Source organism: Ranitomeya imitator, chromosome 2, assembly GCF_032444005.1.
Source record: "Ranitomeya imitator isolate aRanImi1 chromosome 2, aRanImi1.pri, whole genome shotgun sequence".
NCBI classification, from domain to species: domain Eukaryota; kingdom Metazoa; phylum Chordata; class Amphibia; order Anura; family Dendrobatidae; genus Ranitomeya; species Ranitomeya imitator.
Window position 1 is genome coordinate 64,021,470 of NC_091283.1, and position 20,114 is coordinate 64,041,583.

Genomic DNA, 20,114 nt, shown 5'->3' on the forward strand with positions numbered 1-20,114 from the left:
CGGCCTAGCTGTTCTCTCCTCTCCTGTGGACCTTCGGGTCCACCACCTGGTTCCAGCACCGTCAGCTGGTTCCGGGCCGAGCCTTTGGCTTAGGTGCCTCCTCCTGGGTATCCGAGTTCCGCCAACGCCAGGCGGTCCTTGGTAGTGCTTTTAAGCGCGGGCACCTACAGCTTAGTAACCGGGTTCCAGCACCGTCAGCTGGTCCTCGGTCGTGCCATTGGCTCTTGCACACTGGGGCAACGCATCCGGGTTCCAGCACCGCCAGCTGGTTCTCGGCAGTGTTCTTGTCACAGGTACTCCCTCGTGCCAAGCCTGGTTTCAGCACCGTCAGCTGTTTCCGGGTTGTGTCAACTTCACTGAGACGCCTATGCTTGCCCCGTCGTGGTGCGGTCGAGTTAGCCAACTCCAGGGTGCCTCCAGTTTAGGAGCTTCCTATGTGGGCTGCGTGAACTGGTAGTCAAGGCTGGTTATGTAGTGCCAGTAGGCCCAGCTCCCCCTGTAGGACTGTTGGGGTTCGGTAACTGCGGCTGCCTCGCGGCCTAGCTGTTCTCTCCTCTCCTGTGGGCCTTCGGGTCCACCACCTGGTTCCAGCACCGTCAGCTGGTTCTCGGCAGTGTCTTTTGCTCTTGTACCTTCTGCTCCCCATCCTGGTTCCAGTACCGTCAGCTGGTTCCGGGCAGAGCCTTTGGCTTAGGTGCCTCCTTCTGGGTATCCAAGTTCCACCAACGTCAGGTGGTCCTTGGTAGTGCTTTCAGGCACGGGTACCTCCTGCTTAGTAACCGGGTTCCAGTAACGTCAGCTGGTCCTCGGTAGTTCCATTGGCTCTTGGACCTTCGGCTACCCATCCGGGTTCCAGTACCGTCAGCTGGTTCTCGGCAGTGTCTTTTGCTCTTGTACCTTCTGCTCCCCATCCTGGTTCCAGTAACGTCAGCTGGTTCCGGGCAGAGCCTTTGGCTTAGGTGCCTCCTTCTGGGTATCCGAGTTCCGTCAACGTCAGGCGGTCCTTGGTAGTGCTTTTTAGCACGGGTACCTCCTGCTTAGTAACCGGGTTCCAGTAACGTCAGCTGGTCCTCGGTAGTTCCATAGGCTCTTGAACCTTCGGGTAGCCATCCGAGTTCCAGTTCCATCAGCTGGTTCTTGGCATTTTCTCAGCCTTCTTGTACCTTCTGCTACATTTCCAAGTTGAAGACCCTAACGTCGACGACCCGGAAGACCACCACGATGACGACGACACGGAAGACCACCCCGATGACGACGACGACGACGGCGGAGATGACGACACTGGAGACGACGACCCTGGAGACGACAACATGGAAGACCGAGAAGCAGAAGAACAAGAGGCTGCAGAACAAAGAGCAGAAGAACATTAAGCATAAGACTTAATATCAGAGCAAAAGATATTATCTAAATTATATGCAGAAGAAGACTAAGCAGTGTATGGGGGTGAGTCCGTTCCTCCTCGTGGTGCCCCTGGATAAAGCCTGATGCTGCAGGCCAAACTGAACGCGGACAAATGTAACTTTTGTGACTGGCAGAACGGAAGGTGTAATCTTCAAACTTTTATAGATAACAACTACGGGAATGCCTGTCACAAATGAGAATATGATGAAGAAGTAGAATAGGAAGAATAATAACAGTGGAATAAAAAGAATATGTAGAATAAGAAGAATAATAATAGTTGAATAAAATGAATATGAAGAATGTAATAAAAAAAAAAAAATAGGTAGAAGATGAAGAAGAAGATGAATAAGGTGAAGAAGTTGATGTCAAAGATGCTGATGATGATGAAGATGAAAGTGTGGGAAAAGAAAAAAAAAAAAGAAAAAAAAGAAGGGGAAGGGCGTGGAATAGTGAAACATCAATATCTGACAAAATAAAAAAAAAATTTACATAGTCAATATCTTTGTCACTCCGAACGTCTTAAAAAAAAACAAAAAACATGCTATTCTATTTGATTGGGATAAACCTCTATGACTTTAATGTCTCCGCCACCTCCCCAAATACATCCGGCATTATTCTTAGTTGTTTTCCTTCATGTAGAATGAACCTACAAGGAAAGAAAGGGTTTATTTTAATTCCGATATTTTGGTCCCATTGACTTGCATTGGGATCGGGTATCGGTATCGGCGATATCCGATATTTTTTGAATATCGGCCGATCCAAACCGATACCGATACTTTCCGATATCGGAAGGTATCGCTCAACACTAGTGTTAATAGTGTTTGTATTGTGTTCTGCCAGACTGTAGGGAGAGTTAGAGTTAAGAATTAGGACTAGCCCAGAGTGGGAGAGGATAAGGTAAAGGGACAGATGCACAGTTGATTGTGGACATCAGATAGGGCCCAGTTTACAAACCTAAGGTCTAGACCATAAGCAGTGCCGCATGACATGGATGTCCTGAAGTAAGAGGAGACCAAGATGGTGGTTAGCATGAGTTGGAGTAAAGAGAAAAGTAAAACTGACAGAAGGATGGAGTGAATACTATAAGACGGGTCCTGAGGGAAGATGCCCAAGTTTTTACTCAGAGAGGCAAAATGGGACAGAACGGGAGATAAAAAGCATCCCCCGGGCATGAGTTCCAATGCGTCTATAGTAGAGATGTTAAGTATCAGCCATACTGGTAACATTGTTACCTTGAGTTGAAAGAGGATGTGGAACCAGATGTTGAGGAAAGGACTCTTGCTAATTGGACTGTAGTACTGAGCTGGGTTGTGGTGAAGGAAACAGATAGAAACCAAACAAGTAGAGAGAAAGGAATAGAGTGTGTGTGAAAATGCTCCGTATTGCGAAGGAAACGTTCATGGAGTTGTGTACCCGCTACCTATAGTACATAATTCCCACAAAGTTATCGTTCAGTAAAAAAGTTTATTTTCGACTGGTGGACTCTCTCATTGAAGTCCTCAACATCTGGTCCTGGCCAACCGTAGTCATCAGTAACATGCAGCCAGAAAAAGGTGTAGCACCCACACAGCACAAGTCCACACACCCAGCCAGGACCCCCACCTTTATACAACGTGCAGGTACCTCGCCCACAGCTACTGTCCCTCGCCACGTTATATGTGTCCATATCAGGACATGGGCCAAACTGAAATTGTTGCATTACTTGGTGACCTCAGCTGACACCAAGTACATATTCAACCGGCAAAGCTGTTATAACATTTGTCAATAAAGACTGGATTTTAAGGAACGGTGAGTGCCACCTATTTTCTATTCTTCCTATGGACTATCTACATGTTTTTTCATTGGGTCGGCAGCCGAAGAGCTCTGGTATATGTGCCTGCAGTGAGGTGGTTCCCGAGGTTGGACTTCCAGACTTTGACTATTTTCTATGGTTTATATGTGTTTTTTTAACGGCATTTAATAAGTTCTATACATTTTTTGCTGTAACAACATGTTGTCCTTGGTTTATTATGTATACATGTGCCACTAAGCCACTGCCTTCTGGTTTCTGCTATAATATACACGATGAGTCATTAGACTCAGCTTAATCATTTCCATTTTCTAAGATTGCAATACACCCAATGCATTTGTTTCCAAAACCAAAAACATGCCTACGCGCTTATGCAGACATCACTGTTTGTTGTCTTTCTGTGGTCCATTTCTCCTGGACATTATATGGGCATACTCTATTCTATAGGGCTATTCACATATTAATTATTGGTAGGAAGAAAGTTCATTCATATATATATATATTTTTTTTTTTTAAGAAAAAAGACCAAAAACAGGTAAAAAACAAAAAAACAAAAAAAAAAGGTCCATCACATGGAGGGAGAAAATGGCTCTATCTTTTTCTGATGCTTAACAGACGATCAGCTCAGGTCTACAATAAAAGAGCATCTCACTGCAAAAGACAGTCGCAGAAAAGAACTGCGTCTCCCTTTAAGGCTACGTTGCCAAGATGAACTTTTGAGATGCTGATTTTTTGCAACATTTCTGCACTCGTTGAGTAAAATAGGTTACTTGCATTTTTTTCGAAAATATTGAGCGTCAAACATTCATTGTGGGATCCACATGAGGCATTTCTACTATGGAACTCTTGCACCAAAAATTTTGCTCATAGTCAGTAAAGACTTCAGCAGATATGGGTGGAGATATGGTCCCATTAAGGCATGAATTTCTCCTTTTGCATTGTAAGGCCTCATTAAGATGTCAGTTTTTGGCTAGGGCTACACAGTAGATGTGGCGCGACGTTGCGCTGTGCCGCTGCTACATCACAGAGCTACAGAAACTGATTGGGTTGCATTGTCACACCGACGTTACCGCAATAAGCAAGTCCCCAAAAATCCAACCAGTCTGCAACCTCATTCACTTGTATGCTGCTGCGTTGCTACATGGCTGTTACGCCCAAACTCGACGAGTAGCCCTAACATTTCTTGTACGAGTTCACAGATGGAACTATCGTAGTCTATGGAGCTGTTAACCTATCCTTACAAACTGAGTGAGTGGTCCGCACAAAATCTTGGGAGATATAGTATGATGGGATTCTCAGAGTAAGCTCGTCGATGCAAATCTATGGGTATGTAAAAAATAAATAAATAAAAAATTAGGTACTTTTTGCCATCTGAGAAAAACTGAAGGTAAAAAATTGACACGCTGACCAAACTCTAATGAAACTCAAAAAAAAGAGAAAAATCACAGAAGTGTGAACGGGGCCTAAGGCTACTTTCACATTTCTGTCTTTCCTCTGCTGTCGCAATACGGCGATTTTGGAAAATGCAGGATCCTGCAAAAAAATTTGCAGGATCCTGCATTTTCCCATAGACTTGTATTAGCGACGTATCACGACGGATGGACACACGTTTCATCCATCGTGCACTGGATCCTCTGGAATGTGATGGGCCATCTTTTGCAAAAAGCGTTCAAGGGAACGTTTTTCTGTACGTTGTATCCAGTGTTTCAGACTGCGCATGCTCGGCTGGAAATATCGCTCTCACTCTCTTCCCTCACCCAGAATACAGACGGAAATGTGAAAGAACAATCTTCTGTTGCGCCGACGCTTTGTGACGGGCGACTACTGACAGAAATGTGAAAGTAGCCTTAGATGACCATATATCACCACCAGAGTACGGACCGTGATGCACAGACTGGCCCGCGGTCTCCTGATCTAGATTTGACAGCCTGGTATTTGACTATGACGCAGTAAAGTTCAAGTCAGGAGACCAGCGGCTAATATGTCCATGGAGGTCTGTACTCGGACCGTGACACACAGACATCCAAGTGGGGCCTAAAGGGTGAAATCCACTATCACATACATCCTAGTGGGGCCTAAAGGGTGAAAATCCACTATCACATACAAAGTGTAATTATGGACAAATTTTCAGCAGCTGTGAATTTAGCCTTCGTGTATACTCCTTAGGATGTGCATAAGATTTGCTAAAATCTCATCCACCAGTACTGCTAATGTAAAATACAGCAAGTTTACTATTCAGAATATCTGGACAGGAAATCGAGTGTACATACTCTCCATGTGCACACACCCGTAAGGCCACGTTCACACTTTCAATAGCTGGGAGAAATTGGCAAGAAAATGCCAAGAAGTTGCAAAATGTTGGTGCAACTTTTCAAAACCTTTTACGTCTGAATTCTGGCGTGAGAGCTTTGATGAATGGAGCCCCAGGTGTCTGCAAGAAAATCACGGTGACATGTCAGATTTTGATCTTCGATGTGGATAAAAATTACCCATCTACGTCTATCCGTTCATGAAAATGACGGATGACTTCAGCGTGCAGTCCATGTTCTGTCCATGATTAATATTGCAATGACCAGGAGAAAATTTGCAGTTTAAATTTTTTCATATGTGATAATCACCGATGAGACTTTTTTTTGGTAAAACCGGATACGGATCAAACACTGATGAAAATCAGTGACGACACCAGCACGTTTCTTTCTGCGTAGCTGAATGATCACAGACTTTAGAATGAAGCCTTATTGTGCCATGTAGCAACCTTTTGCCAACCTGTATCATGGCCGAAAGCACTGTGTCGCCCCCGCCAGCCTTATAGAAGGGTTTCAGCCTAAGGGGATGAGACCTCTTTGTTGAAGATATTTGTGGGGTGCACTGTGACCAATGTAATTAAGGTTACCAAGTTTTTCGGGGGAAGAAAAACCCAAAATCTTTATGTGCTCCTATTAAATAAATCTATATAATTACTGATATAAAAAAAAACCCTAAATTTAGGGCATGTGCACATCAAGTCTTTTTCAGGTGGATTAAACTCTGAAAAAGAGCTAAATACACAAAAGAAAAACACAATTCTATGTTAAAACATCTAAATGATCTTACATAGTGGGGGCGACTCATTCAAAGGTTTCTGGTGAGAAAAAAAAAATGTGAAAGTCAGTTTTTTTTGTACAACGCGATATTGCGCACACAAACAAAAGTGCGACTTCTAGCGTTTTCACACCATTTTCACCCCAGGTCCAAAAAAGTAAGGGTAGATTGAGCGTTACTGGGCGCGGTGACCCCCGTTTTTTACATTCAAATGATGTATGATTTGTGGCTCGCGCGCACCTCTTAATGAATCAGGAACATCTTCTCCAGAACGCCCCCTCATCAAGGTGTGTGAGAGAATTGCCCATGTTGATGAATCGCCTCCTCAGTCTTTTGAGCATCTTAACAGCTTTAGATTTGGTTTCTAAAGACACCAAGCAGGTAAAATAAAGTTGTTTTCCGCTCGAAGACTCTCTGTACTTTAATAAAAGTCAATGGTCTAGTGTCATTTTGAGCGTTTCAGCATTAAGAACGGCTAGGGGGTGGGGATGCTTAAACAACGCTGGAAAAATGTTCATAAAATATGTCCCGCCAAAGAGTGGCCATCTTTTCAGATAGCCATTAAATTGCATCACTAGAATGTAAGTCCGCAAGGACAGGGTCCTCTCCCCTCTGTACCAGTCTGTCACCAGAAATGTGTACTGTAAATGATATCTATAACCCTGTATGTAACCCCTTTCTCATGTACAGCACCATGGAATTAATGGTGCTATATAAATAAAAAATAATATTAATAATCTAAAGATTTTTCTATCTACTGGACACAGATAAATGGAGTTTCTGGAAGCATCTTCCTTTTGAAAAGCTCAGTGGGTTCGCTCATCTGAAGAAGACGACGTGTGCACAAACCTTAAGGCCGGTTTCACACGTAGACACATTAAAATAAATGTGTCTCTGCAGATGTCAGCGTGTTTTCACGGACCGTGTGTCCGTGCGCAAAACACAGAGACATGTCAATGTTCGTGGGCAGGGCCAGAGTCAGCACCCGGCGTACCCGGGCAAGTGGCGGGGCCCTGGCGAGACAGGGGGGCCCATTCAGGGCCGGCGTTAGGGGCAGGCAGCTGTCAGTGCCTAGGGCCCCCGCTCCCCCAGGGGCCCTAAGCTATCTGCACATCACGCAGCTGCTATGGGACCCCTGTGAGGCAGGGGGGGCCACCTGTCGCTAGCGCCAACTCCTCCGCCGCCGCTTTGAACTTTACCACCGTCTGCCGGTAAAGTTCAAAGCAAATGATGGAGGAGAAAGCGTCACCTGACGCTCCCTCTCCCATCATTCCCCACTCTACCTCTGACACTGCGATGACGTCATCGCGCACTCGCTGTGTGTCAGGCAGTGCAGTGGCAGCCGCCGATACCGGAGCAGGGAGGGAGCAGCGCGGCGCAGGAACGTTGAGACGTGAGGAGTGTTATTTTTTTCTGTAACTAACAGTGAGTACTGGACTATGGGGCCATTCTTGGGGGGAGGGGGGCTGTGCTGTATACTACATGTCTGTGCTATATACTACATGGCTGTTCTATATACTATGGGGGCTGTTATATGCTATGTGGGCTGTGCTTTATACTACATGACTGTTCTACATACTACGTGGGCTGTGTCATATAATATGTGAAAATATAGAAAAAAGGTAGGAGCGCACTTACCCTGGTGTGGTTAACATCACTTTATTTGGACATATGAAAAAACGAACAGCAGGGAGGGACGGGATCAGCTACGGACAACGGCCGTTTCGTGCTCAACGGCACTTCAACGGGTCCAGACGCTGAATGGATCGGGGGAGTGTTTTATAGACCCACCTGAGTCCCAAACTCCTCCCCCCAATACTCAAAACATAAACAGTGTTATATTTAAAAACAACAAGAAATTAAAAACAGCGAACACTATGAACATCAATAAAGACCGAATTCAACATTAAAGATTAACAAGAAACAATTTACAAGAAAACCGACATATCAACTTTTTCATTCAGACCAGATGGTCCTGCTGCGTCTGCGCGCAGGATCCATCTGGCCTCTCTACGCAGTAGAAGGCGGCACAAGTCGCCTCCTCCCTCCGGTAGTGAGACCTGCTCTAAACCAGCGAACCTTAGCACCTGGGTATTACCCGCATGGTGAGTACGAACATGATCTATTAACCTCGGAGCTCCCTTCCCTGTTTTTACGGAATTGAAATGCTCCCTAATGCGGACAAACAAAGGACGGATCGTTTTGCCAATATAAAAATACCTACATGGGCAAAAAAAGAATATAAACGACGTGAGTGGTCCTGCAGGATATAAAATCCCGCACTGTATGCTGTATATGACCCACTCTAACCCTGTTTGCTGTGCAATGGTACCTACAGAAGTTACAACCCCCACATTTAAAGTTACCTTTAGGAATGCTATCCGTGAGCCAATTATTTCTATTTGTCACAAAACGGTTGCGGACTATACTATCCCTAATGTTTCTACTGCGACGACTGGCAAAAAGGGGTCCCCTCTCCACTATTTCCTTAAGATCATTGTCTTGTCTATGGGGCCATTCTTGGGGGGAGGGGGGCTGTGCTGTATACTACATGTCTGTGCTATATACTACATGGCTGTTCTATATACTATATATATATGACACTCTTTCGCCTGGGGCCCTCAAAAACCTGGAGCTGGCCCTGTTCGTGGGAGCACACGGACCCATTAAGTCAGTGGGTGCGTGTAAACATGTACCGCACACGAATGCAGTCTGTGTGCTTTTTTTAAAGTCATTGGGTTAAAATTGAAGCAAATTGTTTCAATACACGGACAGCACGCGGATGACCTACGTGCACACACTGACAGCTCCGGGACAGTTTCTTCCGGTACCGGAAATATCTGGACGTGTGAGACTAGCCTAAGACGACCCATTTATCATGGAATGCCCGCCCGTAGGACAGCTGATTGCTGCAAGTGAAGCTTCTTAATTTGCGGGTGGCAAAAATAATTATTCACTGAATAGGGCGAAATATAGAATTACATGTCAGTCATTGAAAAAAATAAAGGTTCCCCAAGAGAGAGAGCTCCTTTATGTTACTGGCTAGGGTTGAGCGACTTTTACTTTTTTAGGGTCGAGTCAGGTTTCGCGAAACCCGACTATCTCTAAAGTCGAGTCGAGTGAAATCGGCCGATTATGGCGAAAAGTCGGGGATCGACCGAAACACGAAACCCAATGCAAAGTCAATGGGATTTTTTTTTTTCTTCTCTCTCTCTCCTATGTAATCACTCTGCCCACGCTCCTTCATTGGCTGAAAAAATGGCGCCAAGCGCGTCATACGAAACGCGACTTTGGCGCGAAATTCACGTACCGCATGGCCGACCCCACACAGGGATCGGGTCGGGTTTCATGAAACCCGACTTTGCCAAAAGTCGGCGACTTTTGAAAATGAACGATCCGTTTCGCTCAACCCTATTACTGGCTAATGGTCTTGGGCGTGGGCCTTCCTCCATATCCCCTGATAATTCCTAGGAAAAAGGGAATATTCTGTGCAAAATACAAACATAAATATCTATCAATACAAGACAATTTACTGGTTACATTGTATCCGATTGTGTAGTAGTAGCAAAAAAACGAAGAAAAAAAACTGATACAATTCTAAAGGTTTATAACTAGTTCTCCTTTTTGCACACTGGATATAAGTTACCAAATGTCATCCCACCAAAAAAAAATAAAAATATCTAATCAGCATATACAATTAATTGACAATACATTTCTGCTTGCAAATGTCAAAGGAATTCATTCCGTCCACCCAGAGTTTAAAAAAAAAAAAAAAAAAACACACATCTGCTTCTATTATGTCTGACACTCATTAAAAATGTGTAAACTGGCCACCTCCTCCCCCTCCGGCCCCTTCCCCCCTCTCACAGCAGTTCTCATCTCTCCTGATGTTTACACTATGGCCTCCTGTCCGTCCTCCCAACATCTGCATCAAAGTTCACAGTTCAATTTAAAAAGACCAAAGTCGCAGCCAGCCGTACACAGCTGCGGATCTGGAGGACGCGCCGCACTCTCCGCCGACGCTAAAATCCGAGCGTTTCTTCAAATAATCCATCGGTAGTGAATATACACATCTACATTTACCCACGTAGCGACATAAAACTATCCGTATTCTCCTCGAGGGTTTACACGCAATCCAATGATTTGTGAAGAACTTCAATCATTAAGGCTCTGTTTACACTGGACAACCGTCCACGGCGTGAAAAAAGGACCGCCGATCCGGTGAACCTTGATAGCCTGGTAAGACGCGACCGTTGCACCGTTAATGCGATCTTTCTGCGCACATGGACTATCGTTGTCTCAGCGGCGTACAGCCCAAGTAATTTTGCCAGATGAACGAGCGTTTTGCTCACGCATTGGGTGATTGTTTACACCGCCCGATTATCGGGAAACAAACCTTTATCATAAATCAGCCGGTGTCAATTTACTCAAATTTTGGCAATTTGCCTCTGAGCTGGTACACGGTTCAAAGAGTCGTTGGTGCATATTGTGACCTCCCGGTTTATTCCAAGGTCCTAGTAGAACATTCTCACCCTCTATAAATCGACAGATAGGTTTGACCATTAGGACATAAGAAACCACTAGTTTGATTTATAAAACTGGGCAGTAGAAGTCGGTTCCAAAAACTAGATACAATTTTTGACCGGGTTTTTCTTTTTGTTTGCCCATTTATTATTTTGCATTGCTTATATAGCGCCATCACCATCACTGTCACCAATGGGGCTCACAATCTAAAATCCCCTATCAGTAGGTCTTTGGATTGTATGAGGAAACCCATGAAAACATGGGGGAGAACATAAACTCCTTGCAGATGTTGTCCTTGGTGGGATTAGAACCCAGGACCCCAGCGCTGCAAGGCTGCAGTTCTAACCACCATGCTGCCTATTTTACCTTCCGACAATGCTAGACTAAAATAATATTTTACTCTTATACCAAGCTTGGTCATTTTTTATCAATGAATGGATACAACTATATAATTCTCCTGTATCAAAGGAGACAACAGGAAGGCTACACATGTAAATCAGATCCATGAATAGGTAAAACAGTGAAGAATATTCAGACCTTAGAACACATCATCGCCTTCCCAAAGACCTCATGCCTGTCTCAGCCATTTCCTTAGGGATCTGGCAGCTTATGAACAGACCATCAATCCTTTATAGGCTTTTAACTAGCAAGGGTATTGATCTACAAACAGCAGATTGCAATATTCCAGACTCCCAGTCTGGGATACACATACAAAAAAAAAAAAAAAACCCACAGGTTTCGGAAACCGAATTTACAAAGTGGAACAGAGTTTTATAAAGTTTTTTCCCCCCAAACTAGAGCTTATCAGAATCAACATTGCACATAGGTGTGGTGGTCATCTGCTGGTATAAGGTTAGATACGATTGCAAAAGGTTTATTCAGCCACAGAGATCAATCCCCAAAACTTACCCCTATAAGAAACCAGATCCTAAGTTTCCTGTAGTCCATGCGCATATGCCAATAATTAAAAATCCATGTGCATGTCCATGTTTGCAGGAAATCAAGTCCGCTCTGCTCACAGGACAGTTGTCCAGTTTCTTTTTTTTTTCCCCCTGAATTGAGTTAATCCTCCCAATGTGAAAGCTGCAGCTGTTATCACCAGTCCTTTGTTAGGCTGAGCACTACAAGGAGCAATGCCCTGCAGAGGAGACTGCTCAGAAGAATAGGCCTAATGTCTGGGATGGATCTGAGAGAAGGGGACTCTTGGGGGTCTCAATAGGAAATGTTTTCTATTGGATGAGGAATATTATTAGACTCCAAGTTCCCTCCCAGTCCCCTGTGTTTTTGCCATTCTTTGCAAACCAATCCCACTCCATACAGAGTTTATAAAGAGCTCTGCCAGGGAAAATACAGCCCCCCCCCAACAAAAGAGTCTCCATCAGAAGCGCTGGCTCCAGTGAATAAAACCTATTTCCTGGTCAATTAGATTGCGGAGCTGGTTTAAATGATGGAATCTCACTGTCCAAGGAGAAAAAAAAGTGTCTGCTGTATTTATATGGACGTATGGTATGTGTATATATTTGTATTTTATAGATAAATAGGGTTGTCATTTAGGCTAGGGCTACACGGCGAGACGTCTTGTGCACCATCGCATCTAAAATGGTCTATGGTGCCACATTGCCTACTGAGACCTACAGTAGAGCCACAAATGTTTCCACATATGTTTGATTTTTTATCACGCGGCTTATTTTCCCAAAACTTCTATAATTCAAATCCAATTTGGCAGGTTTTTTTTTTTTTTTTTACAGGAAAATCACATCTTTAGGACTCATTCAATCATCCGAGGAGCAAACGGCACAGCTCCTGACCATAATTTGGCTGCTGATAGATAGATAGATGATAGATAATAAATAGATAGATCATAGATACTGTAGATAGGTAGATAATAGATAGATAGATAATATATAGAAAGATAGATAAATGATAGATAATATAATAATATATAATAATAATATAATAAATAATAATAGATAGATAGGTGCTTGACAAAAACCGTGCTGTGAGGTCGAGACGTTGCCTCACTTGGTGCTGGATTAAAGACCACAATTTTTCCTTGAACTGGAGTGCTGCCTGATTGTTTTCCATATGTATGGCATTGGATAACCGCATTATTCAGGAAGTATTGCACCCAAAATCTGCTCAAGTTTGTGCTGCTATCTGTCTTTTCTATTTAGATAGATAGATAGACAGATAGATAATAGATGATAGATAATAGATAGATAGATAGATAGATAGATAGATGATAGATAGATAATAGATAGATAGATAATAGATAGATAATAGATAGATAGATAGATATTAGATAGATAGATAGAATAGATAGATACAGTAGACAGATGATAGATAGATAATAGATAGATAGATAATAGATAGATGATATATAGATAGATAATAGATAGATACTGTAGCTAGATAGATAGATAGATATATAGATAGATACTGTAGATAGATAATAGATAGATAGATGATAGATAGATAATAGATAGATAATAGATAGATAGATAGATTAATAGATAGATAATAGATAGATAGATATTAGATAGAAAGATAGATAGATAGAATAGAATAGATAGATACAGTAGACAGATGATAGATAGATAGATAGATAATAGATAGATAGATAGATAGATAGATAGATAGATAGATAGATAATAGATAGATAGATAGATAGATAGATACTGTAGATAGATAAATAATCTATAGATAGATGATAGATAATAGATAGATGATATATAGATAGATAATAGATAGATACTGTAGCTAGATAGATTGATAGATAGATAGATAATAGATAGATAGATAGATAATAGATAGATAGATAGATAATAGATAGATAGATAGATAATAGATAGATAATAGATAGATAGATAATAGATAGATAGATAGATAGATAGATAGATAGATAGATAGATAGATAGATAGATAGATAATAGATAGATAGATAGATAATAGATAGATAGATATATAATAGATAGATAGATAGATAATAGATAGATAATAGATAGATAGATAGATAGATAGATAGATAGATAGATAGATAGATAGATAGATAGATAGATAGATTGACATATGGGAAGGGGAAGTATAAGAGATCCAGGGAAGCTGCATATCCCTGGCAGAGAATAGTTTTCAAAGGGCTTTGGTAACTCTGATTTTTTCCACTGGATTTTTATATGACAGGCAGGTATGGTAGCTAGATAAAATATTCAGATCAATATCATATGTATTGGTGTTGAAATCCACCATAGTTTATCCTTCTTTTTCCTAATATTAGATAGATAGATAGATAGATAGATAGATAGATAGATGATAGATAGATAGATAGATAGATAGATAGATAGATAGATAATAGATAGATAGATGATAGATAGATAGATAGATAGATGATAGATAGATAGATAGATATATGATAGATAGATATATGATAGATAGATAGATTGATAGATAGATAGATAGATAGATAGATAGATAGATAGATAGATAGATAGATAGAACAAAACATCTGTTGTCCATGTTGCTGGATCAAATATTTCCTGCCACATTTCCCATTCCAAGCTCTGGCATAACTTCATCCTATTGAGGCAGTATTTCTTCCGTTCTTTCACTCTTCAAGTGTAATCTTTATAAGCAGTTTAATAAATCTCCAGAAGTATTCAGTGCTAAGGTCGTGGCTGCCAGAAGACTGCTGTCACATAGCAGGTGATATTGGAGCGCTGTCCGACCGTTGTACTTTCGAATGTTTCTTGAGAATTGCGCATCCCGTGTTTTTTTTCTGGAAATGTCACATGAAAACCAGATACAAATCCCTATAAATATCATGTGGCGCTTATAAACAAAATAGGTATTTTGCAAACGGCACCACATTCACAGATGAGCATCAAACAATAACAAACTAAAGTCCTGATGGCAAATCTCTAATCACTAGGATTTGCCATCACCAAACGATCGTTGGGGGTCAAACATCTTAGACTGGCTTTCCAAATCTGAAATTCATGGTCATTGATGCACAGACCGACCAAGGGTCTCCTGACCCAAACTCAACAGCCTAAGGGCTCGTTCAAAAGTCCAATGTACTCGTACAAGTGTTATCTATGGTTTTCACACATAGCACTCGTACCTGTGATAGTCTATCGGGCCATTTACAAGTCCATGCATTTTCACCGTCCAAGCAGTCCATGGAAAATGGCGGACATGTGTCTGATTTTGATCTAAGAATAGAATCAAAATCAGCAATGCTCGTCTATGGGTCCATGAAAAATCATTGCACTACACCAGGATGGTATCCAAGTTCAATTTTCATAAACTGTCAGAAAGGAGAAGATGGAGAAACTTTTTTTTCTCCAGGTACAAAAAAATTGATGAGACTCGGATTACAGTGTGATAAAAAAAATGGGCCTTTTTTTCTCATCTGAATGAGGCCTTATAGGTATAACTGCAGCCAGCCCCATTCACTAAAACTAGCAGCCTGTGACCAGGAACCATAACTGAAGACCAAGCAACCTTTTGGGGGGGTTAACTTTACCTGTTTTTGTTTTTTTCCCCCTTTTTGGGGGGCATTATGGAAGTGTATTTGGCTATCCAGATGTCTTAGCTAGAGATCAGTAAATCCAATAAATAAATTTTCTGAATCTTTGGGATTGCTTTTTGCAACATTCAGCAAAATAGTAGATGCCTTTAAAAGGGTGGAAACAAACCCCAGTACCGCATCGCTCAGCTGTGCTGCCGAAACAGTCCCTTATTTAGTCATTCGCAAGGATCTCCATGCACAAAGTCTTCTTCCCTCTGCACCAAAGCTTCTGCAGCTAAGAAGGTATCTGATGTCATTACTTGTGTTTTCATGGGCCAAGTCAGCGCCTTGAGTGACACATGTTGTGACATCAGATGCCTATTCAACGCCGGAAACCCTGGCGCAGGCAGAAGATGTTGTGGATCGCTCCCACGTAAGGGCAATGGGGTACTCGGTACCGGGTCCTTCCTCCTTAAATGACTGTAGCGGCTTTACCTTGCACACCACCCCTCTCGGCCGAGAAAGGGTAGAACCGAGGGCCCGAACCGCGTGTCTGCTTAGGTGTTTAGCCAACTTGGAATCGACTGCCCTGCCGGTCTCTGGAGTAAAGCGTAGAGTCTATTACTTCCTCGGTGTTCCGGCCACTGGATCTGCGCTTCAGATGGAGGCAGCCTGCTTCTAGCTTGTCTCCCACTGATGTTTCACTCCTGTTGCTATGTCTTCTGTTCACTACAGCACACTTTCTTTTGTGTACTTTCTTAGGATGCTGCCGCATGGGTTGCAGGCGCAGCTCCGTGTCCTTCTTTCCACTGAGCCGCTGATGTTCTTCCTTTTCCCTCTGTCTGCCTGACAGGTATTCCCTGGGCTGAGCCCAGTCTGCTTCTCTCCCTCTCCTTCTCCTTCCGACTCTCTCCCTTCAACTAACTGACTTCCTAACCAACCCACCAGTTTTACCCTATGTGAGGAGTGGCCTAGTAGATAGAACCCTTAGCTCCCCCTGGTGGACCGGCGTGTGAAGTGTGTGTGTCGCTGTGATACCTGGCAGGGTGAACTCCTTTGGTGCCATCAGACATAACATCACTCCCCCTGGTGGAAGAATGACTTTACTGCAACGACCAGGACTCTGGGGCACTGCAGTTCCATATGGTAATGCCAGGAAAAAAAAGAGGCCAGAGGGGGCTGGAGAATATATATTTTTTTAACTTATATTTCTTATGCTCTGGTGTCTAGAGAGACCCCAGGGCATTATAAGTGCGTGATAAAGAGCTTGTGTGATTCACACTAAATAACTTTGATAAAAATTGAATTTTCTGCCCAAATGTTTGCAAAATTTGAATTTCAGTAGTTTTGCTAATCACTCATTTTAGCCTAATGGCATTCTGAAGTGTCATAACATATTTGCAGAACTGCACTCCGGTATCTAAATGGAGTAGAATATCAGTGTAATTTTTTTTTGAGGGTGGGGGCAGACTAAACTTTGACATAATAAAGCTTAGGGAAGGCAAATGCAACTTTTACTACACAACTACAAAAGAGCCAAAAAAATAAGCACCATTAAATGCGTGCCAATTCATCAAACACTGCAAGCCCATCTCGATGAATTCGACCCAAACTCCTCCAATGAAAAAAAAAAAAAAGACAAATAAGGACTTAACAAAACAAAAAAACATACAAGGAAACCCATATGTACAATTCTACGCAGTCAGACGGCCGAAGAAAGTGGATGGAGGTCAGAACGCAAAGGTCAGACTGGCTCTCCCCACCTGATCATGAGAGCATTATATATTTCAAAGTATCTATCACGCTTGGGTCAGGAGAGCCGTCGACCAGCCTTAGCATTGTGGTCTGATCTCTGTCCAGTTTATACGGCCGTCTAACTCTTACTGTATACCGGGGGTGAGGAGCATTTTTTCTTCCAAGGGCCATTTGGATATTTATATCATCCTTTGAGGGCCGCAGAAATCGCGCGCTAACTCTGCCGAGAAAGTATGACCTGACGCTGATATTGAAAGGACGGTGGACATCAAAATTCAGCTGATGGCCAGGAATCTGCCCGGGAGCCTGAGAAACGTTCATCACAGGCCGTAAATGGCCGACGGGCCTGAGGTTCTCCACCCATGCTGTATGCAATCATTAGAACAAACCCATCATGTAAACGCTTTTCATAGTGGTGCCATAGAAGGAGACAATTACTAGTAGCAAGCAGCAAGGACAATTCTCACATCTATAGATAACTTTACCATCAAACTCATCTGCAGACCCACCGAGTTCTGGCTATCTTGGGACTTGTGTTTCGGCAGCCACAAGATGACTAGCCATTGATCACTCTTTAAATTCTGGGCACCGTTATCTTATATCACATTGCAGTCATTGCCAGAACGAAGACTGAGGAGCATTGTGACTCCCGTCTACAGAAGAAGCAAGTCTAATTGTCTCGCTTACCTTAGTCTGGACTGGAATATTAATTCCCCTGGTCCTTGGCCAGCGGCTGGCTTTCAGTACTAGCCCGAACTATTGAATGCAGGAACGGGATGAAGACAGTCCTTTATTATCTTGCAACAAGAGGAACAATCTGGTCCTGAAACTTTCTCTCTTTAGGGTTCTCTTGTGGTTTTATTCAGTCATGGTAAAAAAAAAATCATTACAGATGCCCGAAAAAATGCTTTTACTATAGAAACTTCCCCTTGCTAAGTAATGGTCCGCAGGACTAAAGCAAACATAGATCCGCCTCTGTACCCACCTCATGTGTAAGGAACGGCAAAGCTGCTGCATTAACCTCAGAGGTGCCAGCGAGGTCTCTAACCACGGCTGTGGTTAAAGAGCAATTCCGAGAAGCCACAAGGGTTACAGCTGCATCGTTTGCTAATAATATCATATATCTTAAAGGAACTGTCCAAAGAATCTTTATTTTAAGAAATGTGTCGAGGAGATGATTTTGATGACACTTTTTAATATATAAGTATCACAGGTTCTCCCCCTTGTTATTGCAGCCTTCATCACAGATGGCAAAGCTCCTGTCCATACAATGGCTGCTCATGGAGGATCATGTGACCAGACCTGTCCATCAGTCTCCTCCAATAGAAAAGCAGCTTTCCCACATGCTGCATTTTATAATTGGAGGAGGCTGATGGACAGGATCGGTCACATGATCCTCCACGGAGAGCAGTGCAGTCTGCGAGGAAGGAGGAGAACCTGTAATCCATATATATTACGGTATACGGATTCTGTCAGCAGTTTTTTGCTATGGAATCTGATAGAAGCATGATGTATAGACAGTGACTCTGATTCCAGCAATGTGTCACTTCTTAGGCTGCTGTGTGCAGTTTGAAAAGAACCCCTGTTTTGTCTGATGTAAATGTACCTGCACTAAGGCTTCAGAACTGTGTGTAGCCCCACCCACCTCCCCGATTGGATGAAAAGCTGGCAATCAGAAGTGGGGGCGGGTTACACATATTAGCCTGACTTGTCTGCACATGAGACCTAGTCCTACAGTGATAATCACCTGCTTATAAAACACTGATTGTTTTGAAACTACAGCGCGCAGCCTACTAAATGAAATGTTTATGGAATTAGAATCTCTTGCCCTTCATCATTCTGCTCTCAAATTAAATAGCAAAAATCTGCTGACAGATTCTGTTTATGGCCCACATCATTAAGGTGTTTAAGCAATTCTGGCGTAAAGCACCTGAAAAAGTCTCGACATTTTTGCGCAACTTTTTGAGATTTTTCATGTTTCATGCCAATCCTGACCTGCTTAACCAATATTAGTATTACAGGCAGGGCCGGACTGGCCAATGCCAGAGGGGCCGGTGCCAGGAGTGGGCGGCTGCTGCTGCTGCTATCAGCGGTACCAGGGCTGACTCCTCCCGTCAGCGCCGACTCACCACCCCGATTGCCCGCCCAGCCCTGCATTCAACTATACCGGCGTCTATGACACCAGTATAGTTGAATGCAATGATGGAGGAGAGAGCATCCGCTGTCGCTCCCTCTCTCATCATTCCCCGCTCTGCCTCGCTCTGACACTGCGGATGCGTGATGATGTCATATCATCGCGCACCTGCTGTGTGGCCGGGCAGACTGCAGCTGCTGAGACCGAAGCTGGGAGCAATGCGGGGCACGAGGAGAGGTGAGGAGAGTGTTTTTTAAAAAAAAAATATATCAATGAGTAATAACTGAATTGTGGGGCAATTGGGGGGGGGCGGTGTTGCATTCTATGGGGGCTGTGCTGTATTACATTCTATGGGGGCTGGCTGCATTACATTCTATGGGGGCTGACTGCATTACATTCTATGGGGGCTGACGGCATTACATTCTATGGGGGCTGGCTGCATTACATTCTATGGGGCTGGCTGCATTACATTGCTGTATTACATTCATTTGGGGGCGCTTTATTACCTTCTATGGAGGCTGGCTGCATTACATTCTATGGGGGCTGGGCTGTATTACATTCTATGGGGGCTGTATTACATTCTATGGAGGCTGTGCTGCATTACATTCTATAGGGAAGGGCTGTGTTACATTCTATGGGGGCTGGCTGTATTACATTCTATGGGGGCTGGGCTGTATTACATTATATGGGGGGCTGTATTACATTCTATGGGGGGCTGTATTACATTCTATGGGGGCTACATTATATTCCATGGGGGGTTGTATTTTATTCTGTGGGGAGGTGGGCTGTATTACATTCTATGGTGTGCTGTATTATATTCTGTGGGGGGCTGTATTATATTCTATGGGGGAGCTGTATTACATTCTATGGGGGGCTGTATTACATTCTCTGGGGGCTACATTATATTATATGGGGGCTGTATT

General features: G+C 43.2%; 1 protein-coding gene across 3 annotated transcripts in view; it reads right to left on the bottom strand.

The window, feature by feature from the left end:
• LPAR4 (lysophosphatidic acid receptor 4) overlaps nt 1-17,999 on the bottom strand; it is a 99,972-nt gene extending 81,973 nt beyond the window's left edge. Inside the window, exon 1 of one of the 3 annotated variants that reach the window (XR_011317982.1) lies at nt 11,705-12,016. The gene's annotated coding sequence lies outside the window, so the exon portion shown is untranslated. Of the gene's footprint in view, nt 1-11,704; nt 12,017-17,744 lie in introns of those variants that run through there. The other 2 variants (XM_069746888.1, XM_069746887.1) reach the window with 2 other exon arrangements.
• Nucleotides 18,000-20,114: the final 2,115 nt, after the last annotated feature.